Source organism: Python bivittatus, unplaced genomic scaffold (genome assembly GCF_059951505.1).
Source record: "Python bivittatus isolate LINGU-HERP-01145 unplaced genomic scaffold, Pbiv_v1 ctg000340_np1212, whole genome shotgun sequence".
NCBI classification, from domain to species: Eukaryota; Metazoa; Chordata; class Lepidosauria; order Squamata; family Pythonidae; genus Python; species Python bivittatus.
The window spans coordinates 5,711,647-5,732,888 of NW_028277056.1; the positions used below are offsets into that span (position 1 = coordinate 5,711,647).

A 21,242-nucleotide genomic window follows, 5' to 3' on the forward strand; every position below is an offset into this window, starting at 1 on the left:
CAAAGTTAGCTTTTCCCAACCAAGTTCCCAACGGGTTGGACTACAATCTTCATAATCCTCAGCCAGCATGGTCCTACTGGATAGGGAGACAGAATCCAAATGCCTGAATGTCACCCTGTTAGCAAAGGCTGGAATAAGTTGTGATGGGGAAAAATCCTTCAACATGCAGATTTCTTCCTCCGTGGCGTACAGTGATTTGGGGGAAAGGAGAGACTTAGATTTAAAACAGATGCAGAGTGATAAATGTTTGCACACTCTTCCTGTTGCAGGATAGATCCAAACCCAGGACTGCTCAGCCCTCCTTCCATCATATCTAGCTTGACCCTAAGACTGGGAAGGAAACTTGCAGCTCTCTGCTTGCTGGTTACTATAGTTCCCAGAAATGGCAAACGATGTGATTTAACACTAAGCTTCCTTTAAGTCAAGCTCAACTTCTTCTGATTATATGGCCATGTTCCTGGAGTTTCTTGCAACAAACAGAATTTATTTTATTTATTCAATTTTTTTAAGAGAGCCACAATCCTATGACTGTCATCTGTCAGTCATATTCCAGGGTGTTTTTCAACTTCCCAGTCTAGTATACTGCCTGGAGATCTCCTAGAGGTCTCCCATCCCAATTATTAACCAGGTCTAGTCCTGTGGAGCTTTCTGAGTACTGCGAAAGTTTCAAATGTCCCATTCTTGCCCCAAAAAGAGCCAAGGAAGTTTCGCCAGGCAGATTCAGAAGAAAACAGAATAGCCAGAAGAGGCAATTATTCGTTAATCAAAAGATAATCTTTGCTTAATGACAAAGCACGCAGCAGGGAAGCTGGTGATTAAATGCCTCCATCCAACACAGTCATTTCTTTGCTTTAATTAATACCACTGCCAGCTATATATCTTGCATTAGATTGGAAGAAAACATTTTCCTGACTTTGACGATCTTCAGGAAAAGGGCAAAGAAATATTTCAGTTATTCCTTTCCCTTGCTGCGGGACTGATTTCTTTCAGACAGCGCTGATGTTATTTCATGCGCTTGAAGGGCGCTTCAAAATACGAAAGACCTTGCAGCTTGGTGGCTGAATGTGGTCCCTTCTCCACGGTGACCCCCCCTTTCCCACGTCACCAGCTGCCAGGTGCCAGGTTTCTCACCCCAAAACTTGCACACAGCTATGGACTTTGGGGCACCACAAGAAGAGGTTCTGAGCGACTCTAAAACACCTCGCCAAATGAAAAAGGCACATTTGGCAGCACTGCAGTGCGTGTGCAGTTTTGTTTTTCATCACAAGCCCCAGCCCTATCTTTCCCCAGATCACAATCTAAACATGAATAACTTGCGTCAAGAACTCTGTGTGCCACACGCCAACGTAGCTCTGTAAAACAGCAAGGATTTGCCTACATCATTTCGCATAAACAAGTGAACGGACTGCAATCTCTTTATCGATTTTCCTTTCCTTCCCTTATGAAAGAGGCTTCTGGTTTTTGACTTCATTCTCAGGCTGCTTGAGAATTTCTTTTGAATTTCTCTAGGTGGTGTTTTTGAGCTGGGAGGAGGGCAGAAGAGGAGGATTGTTTTGTGTTACTTTTCAATCTGAAAGAGCTCCAGAGGGAGAAAGTTTCTGCAGGATAGATGTCCTTGGAATTTAAGGGGGGGAAACCAGGGAATCTGCAAATTTCTGGAGAGAGAAATGTGACAGTAAAAGAAAAGATGTTCCCATAAACACATACAACCCTCAGCTTGTGACGGAGTAACAGGGGCACGCACTGCTCAAAAATAACTCAGAAAAAACATTTCAGCTCTTGAACGAGCCTAGCACCTCATTGCTAAAAGAAAGCTGAGTTGCATTAACTTTCGTAAGATGACTCCTTAAAACAGCCTTTCAGGCTTCCATACAAGTCTGAAAAAAGACCCACTGTTTTCACAAATAGCAGAGAGGGATTTTGTTCTCCCTGCCCTCTTGCACACCTGCGGTCCAGCGTGCGCAGCCTGAAAGAAGTGCAAGAAGAGCACACCATCCAGGAATAATTCCCCACAATTCTCTTCTCTTTCAAAATGCACTTTTAAAGCAAACTGCCTTTCATCACACTGAAAGTGAACAATGGAAACCATTCAAGGATTTTTTTTTGCACGGCATTAGGGACCAGAATGGAAAAGGGCGGCGCTGTATTGACTCACCATTAATCGTGACCACTGACCGCAGTGGTCAACTGCAGAAGACCAGAAATTTACACCAGTCTTCTACAGCCTGATATTTTACAGATATGTTGGTCTTCAACATCTTATTGCAAATTGCTATGAGTGACAGGTTTGGCAGCGATCAATTACAACAAACAGTATATAAATAGAGAGAAAGCCCATCCCATTTTAGCACGGAAGATGTTACCTAGCCAGGTAATGAAACGTTTGCAAGAAAAGAACCAAGCTTGGAGAATCCCAAGGACTCCACAAACTACTATCTTTGATTAGAAATTAGGCACATTTATCTCCATATGTGTGATGGAATGGACTTATGAAGGCCAGGCTCAGGGAGATAAGCGTGTTCTTAGCCCCCAACAGGAGCGTGGGAAGTTTAAGAAGATGAGGCTGGCAACACCCTAAGGAATTCACGGTGTTGGGGCTGGCTGGCTTGGGAACTAGGGTTCAGTCTGGGGAGATTTCTGTCTGGAGGTTGAAGCTAATAAACGCAATAGAACTGTATTTGCATTGTCTCGTGCAGTTCTTTGGGCTGAACTGACAATATGTGAAGAACCTCCACTTTTAATCATTATGCAGAAGAGAGAATTCAGGTGTTGGTGTCCCGAAAGCTATACTTGTTGAAACTTGCTGTTCTAAGCAACTATTCGAAAAGAATTTGTGAGGGCAGGTGATCTCAAAGCTCAACCACCCAAAAAATGCTCCAGCGATTCCATCGTCTAACGCACTTGTCTATGTACGGAAAGGTTCGCAGCTCAGTGGTAAGAGCGATATCTTACCGTTAAATTACATTAAAAAAGGACATAAGCTCAGGAATTGGCGTTAAGTCAAGAAGATGATTTGTGTCTCTGCTCCGATCGTGAAAAGGCTGCCAATGAGAGGAACACGTGGAAGAGGTCGACAGCTGCTGAAGGGAGCTGGAGCCACAGATTTAATGCTTTCCTTTAAGAAAGTAAGGATCCATAACTGACGTAGTCCTCAGAGTCCCAATTCTTTTTTACTGGCTTAAGAAAACACATTGCGAGTATGTTTAGGGAGCAGATGTGTGGAGAAATTGCTTGGAGCAGAAGAAACTTGCTCTTCTTCTTTTAATGGCATGCCCTCCCTCCCCCTGATTCATCTAAATCAGTGTTTCTCAACCTTGGCAACTTTAAGATGGGTGGACTTCAACTCCCAGAGTTCCCCAGCCAGCATGCTGGCTGGGGAATTCTGGGAGTTGAAGTCCACCCATCTTGAAGTTGTTGAGGTTGAGAAACACTGTGGTTTCCTTAGCTACTGAGCCTGTCATATACCTGCTGCTGAAATGGATCTTCCTTGAATCGGCCTCCTCTTTTTCTTAAGCTGCTCCTGTTCATGGCAATTGCTCCATCTAATGACCTCTTTTTCCTTAAGATGACTGTGCATTGTTGGAAGAAATTTTTCCTTTTGTTTGTCCTTGTTCCGATGACAGTTTATTTCCTTGTTGCAACAATCATAGAATTAGTTTAGATTCTGGACGGACGCATTGTTTTCCCTGTGATTAAGCGCACCTCCTTAAAATAAGGATTAGGTGAACAGATCCTTTGCACAACTGGACTCTTGCAGAAGACCTTAGTTGTCATAGCAGGCAGCTAGACTGCTGCGCAATTATCAGAACTATATTGTGGCTCTTACAATAATATGTCTGGTTTTGTTTCAGGGTTCAAGGAACGTTTTTCCTCTTAAGTGGGCAGCCAACAAGCCATGACAATCTGACATGTTTCAAGGACAGTCAAGGTCTAGGTCAGGTGACCCCTGGGGCTGAGATACTCTGTCAGCTATTTGGGCACGTTGGGTTGGTGTAGGCATCTCCTGTCCCATCTGGTCTCCCATCCCAGTCTGACCAGACTCTCCTCCAGACCCACCAGATCTCCAATCTGACCTCTGATTTGGAGATCTAGATCCATCCAAATAGCAGCCAACTCCTTCAAGACTATGAACAACTTGGGCATCGTCCTGAATTCACAGCTCCTACTTGAGATTCAAGTTTCTCAACTTGAGGTTGAGAAACACTGATTTAGATGAAAGGGGCCCATGCGCAAGCGAAAAAAAATATCATTCCGCAGCACAAAGATGGGGAATTTGCAAAACCCCTATGGAAAATGCCCAGATTGATTGAGCCTGTGTATATAAATAGCACACACTTTCCCACAGCAGCATCTCAGAAGCAAAAGTAACCGTGCCACCATTTTGAACCCAGTGCCCCTTGGCCATGCATGCAAGCCACAGCAGCTTCAAGGATCCATTATGGTGGGTGGGGGGGAAGAGACCCTGACCGATTCTTGAAGGAAAATAGCATCAGGACAGGTTGACGCATGACTTGCCTGTTCCACAGAGGAGACAGATGTCCCGCTGAGAAGAGGTACCCCCCCCCCCCATTTATCCAAGGCTCAAACCAAAATCAACCACCTGGCCACGATGAACTGTTTGGCTTCAGTCAATTACACAAATCAAGCACACTGTCATTGCTATAATATTCTGGGATTTCATTCCAAGCTTCCCTTTGTCGCGCCTTTCCAACGAACGCATCACAAAAGCGTGTTAGGGAGAACCCCGTTTCTAACCTTTTCTGGCTGGTAGACATTGTCTCCTGGGTTGTGATACTCTTTGGGGCTTCAGATGGTATGGACTGCAGCAATAGCGTGGCGTGTGTGCCCGAGCCAGGGGTCCCGAAAGTGTTACTTGGTTGGACTGTTGATTTTTATGTAATTTTTATGATAACTGTCGGTTGCCTGTAGGTATAATTTGTAATGGTTTTAATGGTTTTAGTTATCGAAATTGTTCACGGCCCAGAGTCACTTGGATTGAGATGGGCGGCTATAGAAATTGGATGGATGGATGGATGGATGGGTGGGTGGGTGGGTGGGTGGGAGGAAGGAAGGAAGGATGGATGGATGGATAGATAGATAGATAGATAGATAGATAGATAGATAGATAGATAGATAGATAGGGCACACGTAGACATATACATCCCACCCACATACCCCCTGTACATATCCATACTGCAGAAATGCGTATCACAATGATTAAAAAGAGATGATAAAATATAGCTTTAAGACAGGATGAATTCATTTTGTACTCCCCCCCCATCTCCCTAAGAGTCAGCAGGATCAATATTTTTGGCCCATTTCATTTGTATTCAGAGGGCATGGGTGGGGGGGCTAAGAGCTTTGCAGAGCCCTAAGAAAACCATTTGGCCTATTAACATTAGACGGGTAAGCAGACGAAGACAGGGCTAAGGCTTCGCTGTCTCTTGAATGAATGAACTTGAATGGGGCTGCCCTTGAAGACTACCTAGAAACACCATTGGTGCAAAGGCAGGCAGGTAAGAGCGGTGAGGGCCATAGAAAATCAGCCTGCCACAGTTGCTGCTTTAACCTCCAGCCGACTTCCAAGTCCAAACCAATCATTGTACCTTGTTTGGGGGCTACTCGTGAATTCTTTTGGCCTTTTGCAATTTTTTTTTTTAAATTTTTAACAGTAAGCCCTGCAAGGACGTTGGGAGTCGACTGGTGTAAATGTTGTGTAAATTTAAAAATAAAAAATTCAAAGTGCTGCTTTTAATCCTTTTTGGGCTGGGTGCCTGGGAATCTGTGGGTGGCCAGGAGAACTGACCCGGCTGGTGCAGTTATCCTGAATGGGGATAGTCCCAAACTTACGACAGTTCTCCGTGTCCGTTGCAGGATTAGGAAAGGGGACTCCCTGACAGCCCATAGTTAATTGAAGAGCAGTGAAGACTCCTCATTCAGTGGTTGCCTAGTTCGGCACTGGGGATTTGTTTTCCATGTTTGTTAATGCAGCTTTTGGTAAACTGACAAGAGGTTCCTATTAGACGCAGCAGTAAAAAAATGCTAGAAATAATTAACAAATCCAAATAATCAAATCCATTTGTTAACTGTCCCTGAGAAAGTGTTTGGCAGAATTCAGATCTAAAGGATATGAGGGGTGAGAATGAACAATATTTGGGAAATGCAGGGTTTTTTTTCCCCCTCTCCAGCAGGTCCTTGAGAAATACAGGTGGATAAAATATTTGATGGAATGCAAATATAAATTGCATCTAATTTAAATGCAGTTGAAGAGATTGCTCCCAATATATTTAATACATTTTCCTTCTGTATATAATACTAATATTAAATATTATTATTTAAAATATTTTAATTATAATTGTATTTTATAATTAACATAACAATATATTATAATATTTGAATGTTTAAAGTATAATTTAATATTAAACATTAATATTTATTTAATATTATTTAATATTTGTATTTAATGTTTCTGTATTCTTTGTGGATTTAAAATCACAAGGCTTTCAAAGGCCACAGCTTAAGCTTCTTTGCCTTAAGGCAATCTTCCCCAATACTGATGGCATTTAGATGGGCTGTTTCCTTGACTCATATGATTTGGTCCTGTTCCCTTCTGGTGCTTTTTGGTCTTGTCTTTATATAGGGGGTGTCATGGCTCAGGACTCAGATTCTGAATCTGACCCTGAAGAAGCTGCTCCAGCTGAGCCTGTGGAATGTCGGCCTCAGGCGAGACACCTGAGGCTGATCTAACACAGGCACCACCTGAGCAGCTGGAGAAGTCAGGTGAGGAGGACGTAAAGCGTCCAAGCCCTTGCACCCACCGAGTAGGGCAGAGAACAGAGCAGTGAAGGTCTATGAGGCTCCTTGCCAAGCAAGGGAGTAAATCTCTTGATCAGAGACAACTGAGGCAGCCCTGATCGTGTTCCCATTGCTGGCAATGTCGTCTGACCTCTAGCTCTTGTGTGATGCTTGTGTGTGGATTTTATTCGTGAAATTCTGACCTTTGGAGAAGCTGATAACTCTGACCCAGCTCTTGGAACCCTGGACTGGATTTGGACTATTCTCCTGCGTGTTCCTGTTAGAAAGCATATTCTTCAGGCAGGCATCTGAGAGCCTGTTTCGGTTTGCATGCTTTGACTGTTCACCTCAATGTTTCTCAACCTTGGGAACTATAAGTTGTGTGGGCTTCAACTCCCAGAATTCCCCAGCCAGCCATACTGGCTGGGGAATTCTGGGAGTTGAAGTCGACACCTCTTAAAGTTCCCAAGGTTGAGAAACACTGGCTTACCTTGAGTAAACTGTGAGCTACCATAGCAACTGTGTGAAAGTCAGTATTTGAAACCTGAAGTAGGGCAGATGGACATAACTTTGGAGAAAAAAACAAAGCTGTTAAAGATGTAAGTATGATGCTGAGTTATGCTCCCCAAATATGGAATTTGATACTTGGTGAAGAACTCTGGTTCTCTTAGGGTGGAAAGAAATCAACACGCTGGATGTCAAAGGGAGGATTCCTGAGATGTGTTGTCAATTTTTAAAAAAATCTTTCTGTTGTAGAAATGAGAAGACAAACTGAGATGTTTTGTAGAGTCCAGATTTAGTAACATGTGAAAGAACCAAGCTATTTGTATATTACTATTACGTAGATGTTTCATCTTCCCTTTTCAAAAGTTTTAGTTCGTTATTATTAGATTCTTTTTTCTTGTAACATCATTGTATCATTTTTATTTTTGTTGGCTAATTTCAGGAATAAAATAATGGGAGGGATGTTGGGTCTTCTACTGCATAAACATAACCCACCAGGGTCCGCAGAGGGGGTGTATGTGTCAAAAAAGTCAATATGGTGTCCTGATGGAAGCTCTGGTTCTTCTGTACAACTGCCCCGTAGACGCTGCTGATCTAACTCCTGCCTTTACCCCAAGCAAAATGGTAAAAATGAGAAAACTTCATTTTATAGGCTAAGGGAGCAGAATACCAGCTGGATAAATCTGCAATTCACTCTTACAAAGGGCAGTTTTAGGGCAGCTTTAATTGTGAGGGGGAAGTCCCTTTCAGGAGAAAACATCTCCAGATGGTTCCTTAGCTCTGTTTGTAATTACTGGAGGCTGGGTGGGGGAGGAACTCGGTGGGTACGAAAACATCTGTATCGGTTTGACAGAAAGCTGCGACTCCAACTTTGGCCAAAGATGCAATCTGGCCTGTGATAAAAGGAACACAGCCGTGGAATGCTTTCACTTGATTTATAAATGCAAGCGTTCCCATTTGGGTTGTTTCTGCTGGAAGCTTTTAGTAAGGCGGATGCAAAGATGTCACTCTCTGTCTTTTGAAAAGGCCAAATTACACTACTATTTCTCCCCTTTGGAAGAGAAACAGGCCCTATCTGGATTCTCTCTTTCTGGCGATGCATGCAAGAAAAACCTCCCATACCCTTATGTTCCCCCTACCATTCATTTTTGTACCAGTTCAAATAAGCTAGAATCAAAAGAGAGGTTCCAGAAATGCAGCACCGGCTTCTTGGACGTCATCTGATACAACTGCCCTGATTCACCGATTTACAGAATCCTGAATTCAAAGGGGGCCAATTGATCCATCATCGAGTGCAAACCCCTGCCCAGCGCAGGAATCCAGATTTGAAAATCCCTGACAGAGGGCTGTCTAGGTTTTGTCTGAACACATCCAGGGAAAGGGAGCATGAATTATGGCCCGGTTTGGGGATTTTCAGCTGGCCAACAACTCTGCCTCTTGCTGGATACTCAGAAAAAACTCTAAATTAAGAAGGGAGAAAAAGTGGATCAGCAATGTTGGGGACTGGAGCACCCACCAAAGAAGCCACTTGACCCTCCAAGTCGTCATCGTCATCTTCATCTTGCAAGATGCCAGGAGTTTGGAGAGAAGCAAGATGTTCAGGCCATCATCCAAGCTCATGTGTGTTCACGCATGAATGTGCCCTTGCGTAATGCCATATGCGATCCAACAAGATCATGCTAAGGTGGAAAGTGTCCAGATCCTAGATTAGCATCATTCCTGGGTGAACAACCAAGATTTATACATACTCAGATTGCAGAACATCCTGTTTGCCCAGGAGGCAAATGTGGCAGTATGCCACATTGATCCTTATGAATGGCAAGCCGTGAGAAATCTGTCCAGTGTTTTTTACCTTCTCCATGTTCAAAAGCAGCTGATCACTGTGAAGAGGAGAGTTTAGAAAAGCAGGAGCTTGAGATCATGGAAATGAAGATCTCCCCACGCTCCACAAACTATGTGGAGAGAAAGGAAATCATAGGAAAAGAATGCCACGGGTCAACTTTTCTTCTTTCAGACAAGGCTCTTGTTGGGTGGTGAATTCCCTAGCAGAGAAAAGGCATCCTTCTAACCATTATCTCCCATGCACATTAGCCTTGGGCAAACCAGCTAAAGAAAATCTGCAAAGTTGCTCAATCTTTTCTAGGGCTTCGGAAGATCACGAGAAAGTTAGGTTAGAGGAGCTGTTCCTCTCCTCAACCCCTCCTCTGCTCGGACACACTCCCGCAGTTGTTTTTCTCACCGTGTTGAACACATCTGGACAGCTGCATGCTGAAAATATTTCCTGCTGCTACCAACGGGGAGGAAGGTAGAAATGAAAAGTTATTTCTCTTCGCCTTCCATGGAGAGAATATTGTGCTCCTCTGAGTTCACAAAGCACCTGTTTTTCAGGCGGCTGGAAAGGATTTAACAACAGGAAGAGCCTCTGAAAGCCAGGTTCACACGGGGGCAACCCCTGCTTTAAAAAAAAATCATCACGCTCAGGGAAAAGAGCTTTAAACCTCCACATCTTGGCCTGTTTAGACTGGAGATGGGAAACACATGTGTGCCCCTCGCTCTGTTACCTTTTTTTTTTTACCCAAAGGGAAGATTATTCTCATTTGAAAATGATTCCCACATCATCCAAAGGGAACCGTAAAGAGAAAATAATGGCTCTGTAGCCATGATTGTATTCTCAGGTAACCTAAGATGACCTCTTCATCGTTAAAGAAAATTATTTCGGGAACGTGTTCTTCCTTCTTTCAGGTAAATATGAGCTCAGAAGCTAAGCAGGGTCAAGCTCAGTTAGAACTTGGAAATCCAGAGCCATAGACAAGGTTGGGAAATAATTAATAATTAAAAAAACTACTCAAGAGCATATGTACCTTCTGTGCGTCCATCTCTCCTCTTTATCTGCATGTGTCTAAGCCTACTGTGAGTCGTCTATGGTCTGCAACCACCTCCTTCTCACCACATGTGATTGCTGGGTGCCCAGACTTGCCCACCACCATTATATATTAGGGTGCAGCAACCCAGCCATATATTTTTTTCCCACATTAGGCTCCTAGCTATCCCTACCACCCTGCCTCTGGTAACAACAAACCTGTGAAGTAGGTTTGGGCTTGGAAAACGTCAAGTCCCCCAGACAGCTCCATGCTCAAGTAGACATTCAAACCTGGCTCTCCCCAGCCCCAACACGTTAACCACTAGAACTTATGAAGCTGCTTACTGAATCAGACCAAATACACATCCGGTCAATATCCTGTTGACCATCACAGCCAAATGAAGGTAGTGGGAAGCCCTCAAACTGGTGCTGGGAATGGGACTGCAATCTATTTCAGGCACACAGCCATGCAGACGCGCAGTTGATGCTGGCTCCCTGCTTAATCTTTTATTCGTTGATGTTTTACGGGATACACTCCAATGATTTTATGTTTTCTGATAAACCACCCCAAGTAAATCCCTTTGCTTCGTTCCACTATTGGGGCCAGGAAAGTCACTTCTATATAATATTGCTGCTCCAATTAACTCTTCCCTTCCCTTGCGATAGAAAGTATTTGTTATATAAAAGGGACTGGGGAGTGTTCCCTCCTGATCCAGAAAAAGAGATCGCGGCTTAAAATGGGGGAGGCTATCAGAGACCACAGCAGCACTTAGCTGACTTTGGTGATCTTGAAAAAACTAAACAGGGTTCAGCCTGGTTAATTATTGGTAAGACCACCAGAGAGTCCAAAACTGGGGGCTAGACTAGGAAGTGGAAGAAAGGAATGGAAAACAACAATTCAGTTATTATCAAGAAAATATGACTGATGGAGTGAGAAAGAGGTCCAAGCCAGATCATTGGTAAAAGGCTGGTAAAAGTCCTCCATGACTGGTGATCTAGATAAAATGTGATGGAAGACAAACTTTGCTGCCTTTTGCTAATCTGCAGACTTCTAATTAAAAAACAAATTCTTAGAGGTGGTAGCAGATATTCATAGAATCGTGGAATGTCTGGTTCAAGGACATTCTCAGTCTATTCTGCCCTCTGCCCAGTGCAGGAATCTACTACTACAACAGCCGTAAGAGATGGCCCTGCTTGAACATCTCCAGAAAAAGATAATCTATTACCTCCTGAGACACCCTGTTCCGCCACTGAAAAGCTCTTACCGTTATGGAATTCTTCCTGACGTCCAACCAAAATCTACTCTGTTGTAATTTAAGCCCCTTGTTTCTTCTCCAGCCTTGAAGAACCACTCTCAGCAATTCTGCCCCATCTTCTACATGATAGCTTTTCAGAGACCTAAAGATGCCTCCTGCAGTCTTCTTATGTCTCCTATCATGTTCTCCTATCATGTCTCCTGCAATCTTCTCCAGGCTAAATATTCCCAAGGCCTCCAACTGTTTGTTCTTCCTAGGTTTTTCATGCCAGACGCCTTATCATTTTGTTTGCTCTCCTCTGAACATGATCTAATCTGTCCTTTCTTTGAATTCAGGACTCAAAGCAACATTCCGGTGTGCCATGACGTTGGATTGAGGTCACTGAGAGCAAGTTCTCTGCTGAGTACAGGAACCTGAATTACAACATCCCTGACAAACTGTTTTTCCAGCCAGTGCTTGAAGACACTCAATGAAGGGGAACCAGGTGGCTGAATAGGAAGCTTTTCCCCTAATACTGGGTTGAAATTGGCCTACCTGTAACTTAAATCCATTCTTCTATGTCCTGCAATCTGGAATGAAAGAGAACAGGTCTTGATCTTCTTCTGGGTACCATCAAATATTTGAAGAATCATCATATTTCCCATCCATTTCATCCTCTAAGGCTCAATGTTCGAAGTTCCCTTAGTCTCTCTTCTTAGGACTTAATTTCCACTCCTCCTCCTCCTCACTGCCCTCCTCTGAACCTCTTTGGATTTCCCTGAATTCTTCTTCACATGTGGCTCCTGGAACCAGACACAGGGCTTGAGCAGGGCCTGCCAAGGCCGAACAACGTTGTTACCTTCCCCTTGGCATTGTTGGGAGACCCATGGATGGCTGTAAGATGCCCAAGCCTTATGAGATTTGTCAAAATGATCTCAGATGTTCTAGCTGGGTTGTCTTCTTGCTTATGCCCTCAATCTTCCCCTAATTCTCCTACAGAACACCTGGGTCCAAGTGCTGTATGAGCCAGTATATCTACTTATAAAAGCAGAATATATCGTATAAATGTAAATAAGTTTATATCTAAACCAGAATCCTCACATTTAGAAATAACGAACTACACACGATGGAGAGGAAAAATGATTCTGCCCCCATAGAGATTCCCATAAACCTTCTAGATTTAGAAGGCAGTCATTGGTGGCCACAGAGAAATCACCATGTTTTTAGCCTGCACTTTGACAGAAAGAACCGGGAAGAACAGGGCACCGTCAATCACGCATTAGTAAGCGCTTTATCTCAAATGCATTCCTTCTCTTGAAGTTGTTTATGCTTTAAAAGTGAAAGCCAAACAATACAGGATTCTTAAAATAACTTTCAGCTCGAGTCTCAGGAAACTTCGGGTCAAAGGTATGAAACAGAGAAAGATTAAAACATGGTCCACGGAATGACCACATCCTATTTTGCCCGGTGGTTGGAGTGATACAGAATTCAGGGATCCCACAATCTGGTTAGAAGTGCTATTTCACTCCAGGTTGGAAAACTTAATTTCAATGCTCTGGACTGTGGATTTGTACACCAGTCTCTGATGCAGCATTAAGTCCCCAGGGCTCTTTATGATGGAGGGGAGAGGAAAATGGGGTGTGTGATAGAGGTGCAGGATAGAAAACCACACATGGCAGAGATAAAGTGGAAAGAGGGGGATCTTTGCACCCAACTCAAGACCCCAGGGGACAGGAGAATGAGCAAGGAGGCTCCCTTTTTTTTAACATCCTTTTATTCTCCGTTTCATTTCGCTTTTTATATTTTTAATGCATTTATTGACCGTTTTGAGTGTTGTACGCCGCCCAGAGTCGCCTGTGCTGAGATGGGGGGGCTATAGAAATTGGCTTAAGAAATAAATAAAAATAAATAAATAAAGGTCACCCTTTAGATGCAGGGAGATTGAAACACAGCACAACATAGCTGTGGTCAGGACAGCCAATGTGGATGTTTTCCAAGGGGGTCCACAATAAAGGAAAAGAAGTTAGAGCATGTCCCGCCCCCTTGGTGACATCACTGCACACGCCCCTCCTTGACCTGCCTGCTTCATGATGTCATCACATGCGGGGTGACATCACTGCAGATGCTCAGAGACTGTGAAATGAAAACCCATCTCGTTCCTCGCTTGCCAGCAAAAAGCAGACCAGCCAGGCCAGCCAACTCGTTTTCTGCTAGTAACAGCTAACGGGCCAAGTGTTGATGGTCTGTTTTTTGCAAGCAAGGGAGAATTCAAGCACCATTTAACAGTGATTTTATTTTTCGCTGCCCTCGCCTTGGATTTAAAAAAAAAAAAATTCTGGGAATCAAGTTGTGTCAGTTGACTTCCCTGGCCTGTAGTGTGCATCTCCCTGATGGTCTGGCCAGGTTCACAGAAGGTCAGACTCTTCATGGCTACTGATATGGAGGGCTGTCTTGCATTCTCGCACGCAGGTCTGAAATACAGGTTGGGGGTGAGGAGATCATCACCCTTGAGTCCAGGACTGTAGACTTCCAGTGGACCAAAGCTGGACTAGGTGGGCTAGATGTGTGGACTTCAACTCCCAGAATTCCATTCTGTAAAGACATCTGGTTTGCTGATGATGCAAATTACAGTCCACTGCATGTGGAAAGGGACAGCTTTGAATGGAATTCTAACCTAGAATTCAATTCTAACCCTGGTTTAGCATAAACGTTAATAGGACCGCAAGATATAGATCAGTGTTGCTCAACCTCAGCAACTTTAAGATGTGTGGACTTCAACTCTCAGAATTCCCCAGCCAGCTTGGCTGGCTGGGGAATTCTGGGAGTTGAAGTCCACACATCTTAAAGTTGTTGAGATTGAGAAACACTGACATGGATTCCCAACTGCTAATGAGCTGTGCATCTCATAAAACTCCTGATTCATCAGGGGAAAAAGTCATCCTGGCCTGTCCTTGTGTCTTTAGAAGCAGAATAATGTTCATTGAATGGCGACAGAGACAGCTTCCGTTGGCTATGACCGCCCACTTTGGCCACCTCAAAAGCTGCCAACCTAAAATTCAGAGCAATCCTCCAGGGGTAGGGAAAGAAGAAATGCAGATGTTACCCACCAGCCAGACATTCCCCAATTCACATTTCTGATAATGAAATGCACAAGCTAAAGTTATATTTATTTCAGCACTAGGTCGGGGTTACCACCTCCACCCATAAGCAGGGCTGGGTGTGAAGGTCTCTTCTGCACCCTTAATGATTCTGTGACAGGCAGGAATCCAAGCGATAAAATATTTCCTGGAAGGGAGGTCCAGGAGGATGGGGGCCCACACTGTCCCTCCTCTTTTATGTAAAAGGGAGTGGGGCTTCCATCCCACTTGGCTCTGTTGCCATCCTGACCTCCCACACACCTAGCCTAGCGCTGCGTTTTTTGTCTTGGTTTGCTTTGGTCATAAATGTCACAAATGAATAAATGTTGGGCAAAGTGAATTTGCACTTCCCAGCTGCAAATCCCCGTCGATAAGCCCTCGGCTCTGCTCCTTATTATCCTACACCCATGGCTTCAGCTGGGACATTGTGGTTCTTCTTCCAAAAGGCTTCCCTTCTCTGAGCCCCAAGCCACCCAAATCAGCCTTGGCAAAGCACCAGCCTCAAAGTTTTGTTCCTTGTCTGATCTTTTCCCTCTCCTCCCCTGCTCGTCCCCCTCCCCGGGCCCTGTGACAATTTGCGAAGGCCTGAAGCTGCAAGGAGGCTACGCCAGGAAAGGAAACCAGAGCTATTGCGCACAATAGCAAGGAAGCAGTTGGGGTCTGGTGCAATATGCAACCCTTTCCGGCCCGTAAAGGCAGGAGGCTTCAGCAAACAGTTGCGCGGAAAGCAAATGCCACAGCAGATGCCAACGTTTTGCTGCCCGTGATGGAGGCTTCGGCAAGGATCTGCCATTTCAAGCTGATTTTGTCAAGACTCTGCACCAGAACATAACTCTAGAGCTGTTGCCATTAGGAGCATAAGGACATTTGACCTGGATCTAGTGGGGAAGAGTTTGTGGGTTTTCAAGTCCAGAAGGTCCATGGTGGGACAATATTAGCAGGAATAACTTTTGGCAAACTTGCGCATCTTCCCTTCCAAAGATCCAGTGATTTTCAAACACATACAAGGTGGTTCATAGCTTTTGCCTTTTCCTTTTAGATGTGAAAAAATGCTGTACCCTACAGCAATAAAGTAGATTTCCTGGATCCCTTTGATGGCAGTTTCTTGACCTGGTGTTCTTTGAAGGGCTTACATCAGTCCTGAAAACCTCTCCAAGTTTCCCACCTTATACTAAACCAAATCAAAGCGGGATTATTCTGCGTTCCTTCCTCCTGCTTGCTTTAATTTCTGGACTGTGTGAATGCTGCTCCTTAACCACTGACTCATACCTTCCCCAAGGTCACTTCTAAATTCCCTTCCAAGACTCTATCTTCCTTGAATCTGGCCTCTAGCATCGAAGCAAAGATGTCCATCTACCCTGCTTTTCCCACATTCATGAAGCAAGCCTTCAAAGAAAGCTTAATAACCCTTGGCTGAATATAAGAGTGGCTTCTTCCCCTCCATCCATCCCGTTGTTCTTTCTCAGAAGTGTCAAAGGAGTGTCAAAGAGTTAAAAATTAACTTGTGTAGCCACTCAACAACAATTACAGCACATAAGGTTTTGTGGTGGAAGAGCTCTGAACTTTGCTTCTAAAAGCTGCTGTGTTCATACTAAAGCTCATTGTGCCCCAAGATCAGAACAGTGTGTGACTCAGCCACCCATGTGCATGTGCACATGCACACACACACACACACTGTTTGGTTCTCTTCCAAAGAACACATTTCCAGGCCTCATCTCTTTGCCCCAAATCTGTTCTGCATAAGGAATGAACATCCAGCTTACTCTTAGAAGATCTTTCCTGACACTAAAAACTGCACATATTTAAGAAGCCAGCAGAACAGTCCCTTTTGAAAAGGAATTATCCAAAACATTAAATTAATAAGATCAATTTTTTCAGTGCCTTATATGATATCTATCAAATTGTTTTATTTGTCAAACTGTTGCATCTTATGCCCAGCCTAAACTTTTCGATCCTACCTGTACTTTGGTATTCTCTCTTTCAGTCGCATAACAACATCACATTACATCCAAAACAGAGATGAATTAAAGACAGGGGAGGAGCTTCCTTTGAGGGCAAATGAATTCTTACCTCTTCACACTCAAGTGTCCTGCAGATCCTAAATGTTTTAAAAATGAGTGTTTGAAAGCACGAGAGTTTTATAGATTAGGAAGAGGAGTGGGACAAGCATTATCACTGCACAGAGTTTTCCTTGTCCCCCAGCTGTGCAGTTCAGACTTTGATTTTTTTTTAATATGATGGAAGTAACCATGGCATGCCAAAATATTTCCAACTCAAAGGCCATTTCTGCTCCAGCATTCCAAGCCATGCACTTGTGCCCTGGGAAGTATTTATTTTAAACATAACTTGGAATGGGTAGGGCTGGATTCCACATCGGATCCAAGAAAGAGAACTAAAGCAAACCCTTGTGGCACCATGGAGTATGGTTTAGCAAAACAGACCAGGAACTTCAGCTGGATGTTTGCCTGTTAGGGAAAACACGAGCAGCGGGATTCTTAAGAAATGACCACCCCGTCCAAGTTGAATGCATCGTTTGGCCAGGATGTTGGCAATCAAACACAGAGCATGACATCACACCATCCTAGCATACTTCATAGGAGCCAATGACAAGAGTGGGAAGACATCTGCTCATATCAGATCCAAGATCTACCCTAGCAATCTCAGTAGCTTGTTTTGGACTGTAGACTTAACAGGCTCTCCTCCTCTTCAGACAATCCTATGCGTTAGGGATCTGTTCTGAAACTCTGATGGTTGGTTGATTGATTAGGTGCCATCAAGTTGTTTTCGACTCCTAGCAACCAGAAAGATAAATATCTGAAACTCTACATCTATTAAAAAGAAAGCTGTTGAGTCCTCCGGAGGTTCAACCATGACAATAGCAGAAAACAGCTTGCAGATCCTTGAGTTCCAGATAAAGAGGCAACTGGGGTGTCTGGCTATGCCTGCCATCATTGAGCTAAGCTAGGTTAGAAGAAAATGGTCATGGCAGGTAGACTGCTCCCTGTGTTAGAGCGCTTAGCATATGCTTAAATTAATCTCCAAAACATCTCTGCCTGAGATCACTTGGATGGGGAGGCAGGACTGGCTGGGATGGGATTGCTGCTCCTGGCCTCCCAAACTGGCTGGGGGAATTCTGGGAGTTGAAGTCCACACCTCTGAAAGTTGCTGAGGTGGAGAAACACCATTAGACTAGCCTGTTGCATTTGGAAGCTCGGTATTAATTCTGCAGTATTTCAGTCCTTCGGCTGTTTTGCGAATGAGAACATGAACTAAAACTCAGCCCTCCTGCTGATAAAGATGGCACGGGAGTGGAATTCCCAAAGGGAACATCTGCTTTGCTTTCTTAAAAGCTGCCCAAGGTAATTGTGTTCAGCAAAATTTGGCAACGGTTCCATCTACTCCCCTGCAACAAGCCCATTCTCTATCCTCTTGGTCTGTGCAAATTGCCAACTTGGAAGGTGCAGTGAATTTTGGAGAAGAACTGTTAGTACAAGGAATAACTTGGAATCTCTCTCTTGTTTTGGGGATTATCGCAGTTTGAGAGTATGGCTGAGAGAATGAAGAGGGAAACAGGGGCAACCGAGAGCCAGTTTTGGGTAAGGAAAGGCATAGTGGATGAATGTGCAACTGATGAGTTGGCTGATGATGAAGATGGTAGGGCCTAAAGCAGTGTTTCTCAACCTTGGCAACTTTAAGTTGTGTGGACTTCAACTCCCAGAATTCCCCAGCCAGCCATGCTGGCTGGGGAATTCTGGGAATTGAAGTCCACACAACTTAAAGTTGTCACGGTTGAGAAACACTGACCTAAAGCTTTCTCCAAAGATCTGCTGGAGGACTAGAAGCTGTAGTACTTATTCATAGGAGATATTTCATCAAAGTATGGTCTGCTTAATATTCATAATTAAAGCAAATGTCCTGGACACACCATAAACCTCTTTTGTTTGTCATCCAAAATAAGTTCAGCCCTTTGGCATGTTCTAGACTGGAAGCAAATCCACGTATCTACATATATTTTAGCTTTCCTTCCTCATTTTTGACCTTGGACCAAATCTATACATTAATGCTAGTAATGTAAATCCTTATATATTACAGATTGTTTGATCTGCTGATTACTTCTAGTCAATTTTTGTTTTTGCTTTATTTTATGCTACTCTGTTATATCATCTACATTGTATTACCACATCTTAGTCTTCATAGCCTAATTATTAGTTAGATCTTAAAGTTTTACAGTTCTGGGTTAGTAATCTCTTTAATTTTGTTATTAATCTGTTATTCTATAGCTTACATTTTTGCTCGTGTATCCCGTTTATGGAACTAATGAATTTCTTAAGTCATGAAATCTATGAGAAGCTGTCAAAATAGCCTAGATGGTTTGATGTGCTGACTATTTTTGCTTCATTTAATTTATTTAAGCTATTCTGTTTTACAGTATAGTTATACTGAATCACCACATCTTAGTCTTTGCAGTTTTAATATCAATATCAAGTACACATCTTACATCTACATTTTAGTGTTGTAAATATTAAAGTTCCATGTTAATAATCCATATAACTTTGTTATTAATATATTATTCTAAACACCAGAGTTTTATTCCTGGAATGGTTGTAATTTTATGTATTTCATACCAGCCTACAACTGAAATAAAGATTGATTGGTAATTTTGATAGACTGATAGATTGAGTTTAGTTTCCTCTCAGTAAATGATGAGAATTCAGGAGTAACATATCCATAGTAATTCTAATTTCCAGCAATTTAACATCCATGTTTCCTTACTGAGATAGTCAAAATTCTTTAGAATTAAAGTCAAAGCCAGGTCAAAAATGATCCAAAGTCATTTTTTCATCTGAACTCCTGCTAACAATGAAATATGAACAAGTCAGAGAAACAATGAGTCATAGACAGTGAATTGCAAAGTGATTTAAATCTAGTTTCCAAATGTCCCTAAGACCTGGAGACAGAATATGAGCTTGGAGCTGGTTAACTATCTCACTATCTTGAAATTATTGAACTTTCCCAGAGCTTTCTCTCGGGCACACTTTAATTACACCATCACCCGCCTTGCTGGAGGCCAGTTTTGTAACATTCCCTATCAGGAACGCATATAAGCAAATAGTTCAGGTGTATTTGAGAACAGCTAGTCATGTCTTACCATATTGCTAGGATGGTAAGATAATTTCATTTTTAAAAATCAAATCATCCAGGCTACTGTTATATCTTCTTTCGACTATCAGAAACCACCCAACCAAAATTTTAGGCAGTAAAATGGGAAGCCCAGCATGAGAGAAGAATTACACTCCTATTTTTATTTCTATAAAATTAGCGAATTTGGTTACATATGATATGTTATTCATAAAATTATTGTGCTTTGGACATTAGGCAAACATCTAGCTGTCTTGAGAAGTCCATAATGCTGGAAAAGGTAGAAGAAAGTAGAAGAAGAGGTTGACCAGCAGCAAAGTGGATGGATCTGAATCCACAGACAATGGATGCTTGACTGGAAGACTTAACAGGCCAGGCTCGGGATGGATCATTCTGGAGGAGTCTATCTACATGGTCACTCAGAACAGACTTAATGGCACATGTTTGTAATCAATCAACAGTAAAGGAACAAAGAGTCAAGAAACACACCAGAGACTAGCAGTTGGTAAAATAGCAATGAAGGCCTTGGAAAAGCTATTCAGATGCTAAGCCTACAAACATCAGAGTCAGGCAGGCAATGATTTTCCCTGTGGCATTCTATGGGAGTGAAAATTAGATTGTGAAGAAGCAGGATAGAAAGAGTATGGCTACCTTAGAACTTTGGTGTTGGAGAAGACTCCTGAGAAGACCATGGACAGCCAAGAAAACAAACTGATGGATCATGGAACAAATCAACCCAGAGGTCTCCCTCGAGGCACAAATGACCAGGCTCAAATTATCCTCCTTCAGACACATGATGCGAAGACCTAGATCTCTGGAGAAGGCTATGATGCTGGGAAAGGTGGAAGAAAATGACCAGCAGCAAGGTGGATGGATTTGATTATAGCAGTGATGGGTGCACCATTGGAAGACCTGAAGGACCAGGTAGGAGAGAGACCTGGGAATGCATTGGCGCCGGTGCAGTGGCTGTACCAGTGTTTCTCAACCTTGGCAACTTTAAGAGGGGTGGACTTCAACTCCCAGAATTTGATTATAGCAGTGATGGGTGCACCATTGGGATTCTGGGAATGGAAGTCCACACATCTTAAAGCTCCCAAGGTTGAGAAGCACTGGTCTAGAACAACCAGTTTGGGACTCTCTAAATCAGTGTTTCTCAAACTTGGCAGCTTTAAGATGCTGGCTGGAGAATTCTGGGAGTTGAAGTCCACACATCTTAAAATTGCCCAGTTTGAGAAACACTGCTCTAAATAGTTTGGATCACAGTTGCTCCTAGCACAACTGTCTCAGGTCATTGTAGCTTATAGTTATAATTACAGTCCAAGTTGTAGTTATAATCAAACACATCTGATGACGATAGCGATTGTACACCAACCCATCCGGAGTGTGCTAATCTTTGTCTTCTCCACCACTTCCATGACTAAACCCTCTGAACAAATTAACACAAAAATCTTTCTATGAGTATCTTTCCATAAGGAGGAAAACTTATGGCTGTTTAGTAGGGAAATCTGAGGATCAGATATCAGGAGTGGTCACACAAAGCATTGCATCAGCACCTCTGCTACGTCCTGAGGT

General features: G+C 43.2%; 1 protein-coding gene across 4 annotated transcripts in view; it reads right to left on the reverse strand.

Annotated features, from left to right (window-relative positions):
• The window catches only part of GAB2 (GRB2 associated binding protein 2), a 135,440-nt gene that overhangs the window by 45,925 nt on the left and 68,273 nt on the right, over window positions 1–21,242 (reverse strand). The gene's annotated exons all lie outside the window — the stretch shown is intronic.